Consider the following 6,202-nt stretch of genomic DNA (forward strand, 5'->3'; position numbering starts at 1 on the left):
ACCACAAAGCATACATTTCATAATAAAATACAGCATAATATATAATTAACATCAATAACTTAAAAATAACCATTATGCTACATTATTTACACATGAACTTACCTTGGTACCAAAATATAAAGATTTTGCAATTTAGTCCACAATCTTTTCTTTTCCTCGATCGCGACTTGAATCTCGTTTCTCTTGATCTATAATGCCAAATTAATCTTATTTAATACATACATTCATCAAAACAGCATTTAATATGAACTTTGGAAAAATTACACTTTTGCCCCTAAACTTTTGCATAATTACACTTTTGCCCCTAGGCTCAGGAATTAAACTTTATTCCTTATTCTTATGTTTTATAACATGCTGATCACTTTTCCCTTCTATGGCAACATCAAATTCTCTCTCTAACATATACTTGTGACTATTAGGTATTTTTGCCGATTAAGCCCTTTTACTCGTTTTCACTCAAAACCGAGTAGCACAAGTTGTCTAACATAATTTAAAACCTCATATTCTATTATAAAACATCAAAATACACAAATTTCACCTATGGGTATTTTTCCAAATATAAACCCTAGGTTGAATTATTGCTAACATAAGCTTAATGGAGCTACCGGGATTCCAAAAACGTAAAGAACATTAAAAACGGGGCTTGGAATCACTTACTATGGAGCTTGGAAGCTTGAAACAAACCCTAGCTATGTAGAACCCTTGAAATTTCAGCCTAATGAAGAAGATGGACAAAAATTGGCTTTTAATTTTGTTTTTAATTCATTTTAATAACTAAATGACCAAAATACCCTTACTACTAAACTTTACAAAATTTCCTTCCATGTCCTAAATTTGTCCATGAACTTAAAATTGGTCAAATTGCTATTTAAGACCTCCTCATTAATATTCCAAAACAATTTCATACTAAAAACTTCTAGAATGCAAGTTTTGCAACTTATTCGATTTAGTCCCTACTTTCAATTTAAGCACTTTAGGCATAGAATTTCATCACGAAATTTTCACACAATCATGCAATCATATCATAATCATCAAAATAATTATAAAATAATTATTTCTATCTCGATTTTGTGGTCACAAAACCACTATTCTGATTAAGCCCTAATTCAGGATATTACAGAAAGAGAGAAGAGGGTCACGGGTGAGCGAAAAGAAGATGCTCCCTTACATATCCTAAACTTTTGTATTAGGAGGGATAGCTTACCTGGAGATGGGGGTGTTTGGAAATGAAAATCATTCCATCAATGCCATACATGAAGAAGGGACTAATTAAGGAAACCTTGAGGGCATTCGCCCTTACGAACCGGGAATCTCTCTGAACAATTGGACTGCGGAGGAACTTCCTGTAGTCTTTAGGAATTTTTCAGAATAATTCTCGAAACATTCTTGTTACTCTAGGGCCTGGGAGTAATAGGATTACATTTGTGGAATGGGCTTACGATCATCTATTATTTTTTTAATAAAGCATAACTTTTATCAATTTGAACGAGTATTGTTTCATTTCTATCAACCAATATTCCGTTAAATTTTGGCAATTCTTATTCTTTCATTCATAGCACATAAATAATCATTCTTAAATTCATTCATTCTTTATACTTCACAGATCCCTAGATATCAATGACATGAGCATTGATATTACAAATCTTGATTTCTCTCGTGAGCAAGACATGTGTTTAGAGGAATCACAGGATTTTGAAGATGTTCAGGATTGTGATGTGTCTCTAGATCTTTTGAGGATGGTAAAACAGGAGGAGAAACAAATCATGCCACATGAGAAAGAGGCAGTAGAGAATGTAGCCCTAGAGGAAGGGAAAGAGGTGAAAATTGGCACGCATATTGCTGATAATATAAGGCAATGACTGATTGAGTTGTTACGTGAGTTCAAGATATCTTCGCGTGGTCCTATCAAGATATGCCAGGGTTAAATACTGATATTGTGGTGCATCGTCTTCCAATAAGACAGGATTGTAAACTAGTTCAACAGAAGTTACAAAGAATGAGACCAGATATCGTATTAAAAATAAAGGATGAAGTCAAGAAACAATTCGATGCAGGATTCTTATAAGAGATGAAGTACCCTGAATGGGTAGCTAACATTGTACCAGTTCCTAAGAAGGATGGGAAGGTACGAATGTGTGTTGATTATAGGGATCTGAATAAAGCTAGCCCAAAAGATAATTTCCCTCTGCCTCACACAGACACTTTGGTAGACAACACAGCGGGATATTCGTTGCTCTCCTTCATGGATGGTTTTTCAGGGTACAATCAGATAAAGATGCATCCTGAAGACATGGACAAAACCACCTTCACAACCTTGTAGGGGACTTTCTATTACAAGGTAATGCCCTTTGGGCTAAAGAATGAAAGGGCAACATACCAAAGGGCTATGGTGACCTTATTTCATGATATGATGCACAAGGAAATTGAGGTGTATGTTGATGATATGATTGCCAAATCTTGAACAGAGGAGGAACATATTAAGGTTTTAAAAAAACTATTCTTAAGATTAAGGAAGTTTCAATTAAAACTTAATCTGGCAAAATGCACTTTCGGAGCCAGGTCGGGGAAGTTACTAGGTTTTGTGGTCAGTGAAAAAGGAATAGAAGTTGATTCAGAAAAAGTTAGAGCCATACAATATTTTCCTTCACCGCGTACTCAGAAAGAAGTTTGGGGTTTTCTTGGGAGGTTGAATTATATTGCTAGGTTTATTTCACAATTAATTGAGAAATGTGACCCTATATTTCGCCTCCTTAGAAAACACAACCAAGGTATTTAGGATGAGGAATGCCAGAGTGCTTTCGATAAGGTTAAGCAATACTTGTTAAATGCTCCTGTGTTATCTCCACCTAATCCAGGTAGACCATTAATTTTGTACTTATCAGTGTTTAGCAATTCTATAGGATGTGTGCTTGGCCAACATGACGAGTCAGGAAGAAAGGAGAAGGCGATATACTACCTCAGCAAGAAATTCACAGAGTGTGAGATGAGATATTCGCCAATTGAGAAATTATGTTGTGCTTTAATCTGGATGACTCGAAGGTTGAGGAAATATATGTTATATCATACAACTTGGCTAATTTCAAAACTTGATCCATTAAAGTATGTGATGGAGTCAACAGCTTTGAATGGAAGAATGGCGAGGTGGAAAATTCTGCTTTCAGAGTTTGACATAGTTTATGTGAGCTAGAAGGCTATAAAAGGAAGTGCAATAGTGGAATTTCTGGCTAGTAGAGCTCTAGAAGACTATGAGCCTTTGAATTTTGATTTCCCAAATGAGGAGTTGATGTGTGTAGTAGCTACAGAGGATTATCCTTGGAAGTTGAGCTTTGATGGGGCATCCAATGCAGTGGGAAATGAAATTGGGGTAGTCTTGGTATCCCCAAATGGTGATTATTATCCATTCACGTGCAAGTTGGATTTTGATTGCACAAACAATATGGCTGAGTATGAAGCGTGCATCATAGGACTCCGAGCGGCTATAGAGTGAAGAATAAGAACCTTGGAGTTTATGGAGACTCCGTGTTGGTAATTTGCCAGCTTAAAGGTGAATGTGAGACAAGGGATCCTACATTGATCAATTATCTAAAGGTAGTTTTGGGGTTACTTGACGAGTTCGATGACATCACTTTCAATTATATCCCACGAGACAAAAACTAGATGACAGATGCTCTAGCAACCTTGGCTTCAATGATTAAAGTGAATAAAGAGAAGGAGATGAAACTCATTCAGATGAGTATCTTTAAGGCTCCAGCTCACTTTGTAACATTGAGGAAGAAAAAAAGGATGATAACCCTTGGTATCAGGATATATTGCGATATGTGAGAGATCGTAAATACCCAGAACAGGCAACTGAAAATGATAAGCGAACTTTAAGGAGATTAGCCTGTGACTACGTTTTGGATGGGGACATCTTGTACAAAAGAAGAAAGGACCAAGTACTGTTGAGATGTGTTGACGCCGTGGAAGCTAAGTTAATATTGGAAGAAGTTCACGAGGGTGTTTGTAGGACGCTCGCTAATGGTTTCACGATGGCTAGACAAATCATGAGGTTTGGATATTATTGGTCTACTTTGGAAGGAGATTGTATAACTACACCAAAAAATGCCATAAATGTCAGATTTATGGAGACAAGATTCATGTACCACCTTCACCTCTACATGTTATGACTTCTCCATGGCCTTTTTCTATGTGGGGCATGGATGTCATTGGGTCAATATCACCAAAAGCTTCAAATTGGGCATCGCTTTATTTTTGTGGTCATTGATTTACTTCACGAAGTGGGTAGCGGCTGCTTCTTATGCGAATGTTACTAAGTCGGTTGTAAGTCGATTCTTGAAGAAAGAGATTATTTGTCGGTATGGGATGCCTGAAAGGATCATATTAGACAATGCACTGAACTTGAACAACAAAACGATAGCAGAAGTTTGCAGTCAGTTCAGGATTAAGCATCATAACTCTTCGCCCTATCGACCAAAGATGAATGGGGCAATGGAAGCTGCTAACAAAAACATCAAGAAGATAGTGGGGAAAATGACTGAAACCTACAGAGACTGGCATGAGAATTTACCATTTGCACTCTTAGCTTACCGAACGTCTGTTAGAACTTCTATCGGGGCAACTCCTTTCTCGTTGGTTTATGGGATGGAAGCAGTGTTACCTATTGAAGTGGAAATATCGTCTCTTCGAGTCTTGTCAGAGATAAAGTTGAATGAAGCTGAATGGATACAATCGTGATATGATCAGTTGAACTTGATTGAGGAAAAGAGGCTAAAGGCCATTCGTCATGGTCAGATGTATCAGAAGCGAATGATGCGAGCTTACGACAAGAAAGTGCGACCAAGAGAATTCCACGAAGGGGATCTTGTGCTGAAAAAGATCCTCCCTATTCAGAAGAACTTTAGAGGAAAATGGATGCCAAATTGAGAAGGGTCGTATGTCGTGAAGAAGGCCTTCTTTGGGGGTGCATTGATCTTAATGGAAATGTATGGGAAGAGTTTGCCCAATCCAGTGAATTCAGACTCAGTCAAAAAGTACTTTGTCTAAAGGAGAGAAGAATTCAGGGTGAAAAACCGCAAAGGGCGCCTTATGACCAAAGGGGTTTTGAGTTGAAAACCTGAAAGGGCAGCTCAAATTTTGAATAGCACATGGTAATTTTGCTATATCTGATTCAACGAAGAATGAAGCGCGTTGCATATCGGGGCATCAACAAAGTACTTTGGATCTTTTAAACACATGTTGAATTCAAGAAAGTCTTCATGGAGCTAGCATATAAACGCTCAAGCGACGATATCTAGGGCATTTAACTTTTGTCTTGTTTGCTATCTTTAGATTCTTTTTCTACTCAAAGATAGGCTGTCAGATTAATTTCCTTTGTATTTTTGACAAATTTATTCAAATCTAATTATTCTCAAGATTAAATTCATCTTCTATTATTCTTAAAGTATGTTGCGTTAAAATAATGATAGATGAACTAAATAATTTTCACAAATGAAGTTTTGCTCATTACTCTGGAAATTTCTAGATAATACAAGAAACTAAACCAGAACAATTGTTCGAAGAATTCACGTAAGTGAGGTTTGAAAGAACTCGAGAAAATTCTTTCTTTAGTCCAAAATGATGATTGGACAAATCAAACGATTCGATCCTAAGAGAGGATCATCTTACAGGCATTTTTGGTGGGTTATAGCATTTGAAAAATGGTACAAACCCACAGGCTGAGTAAGAATGATACTTCAAGAGAAATAAGGATAAACTTCAACGAAAGAATGGGTGGTGACGTCTGGAATAGGGGTCAGATTCATAAACATTTTGCATTATAACAGGTTTAGTTAGGAGCATTTGACTCACTTCGATCATAGCATCCTAATCATTAGGCATGAACTCATACACATTATACAAGTTATGTCCTTCAAAGGACAATGAAGATTGATGTGCCTTAACCCTCTAAGCAGTAGGGTAACAGGCTAAAGCATAGCAGATTTGACCTTCAGGTGTTTATGCTGAAGCGGATCCAAGATGATTTAACATCTCTGTATTGTTAGAGAACAAATCGAAGAAGCAGATTTGGCATCTCCATATTCGACGGAGAGCAGATCGAAGACATAGCAGATCTAACCTTCGGATGTCTTCACATCGAAGTAGATCCAAGATGATTTTGCATCCTTGCGTTGACAAGGAGTAGATCGAAGACATAACATATTTG

The sequence above is a fragment of the Gossypium hirsutum genome, chromosome A07 (assembly GCF_007990345.1).
Source record: "Gossypium hirsutum isolate 1008001.06 chromosome A07, Gossypium_hirsutum_v2.1, whole genome shotgun sequence".
Classification (NCBI taxonomy): Eukaryota; Viridiplantae; Streptophyta; class Magnoliopsida; order Malvales; family Malvaceae; genus Gossypium; species Gossypium hirsutum.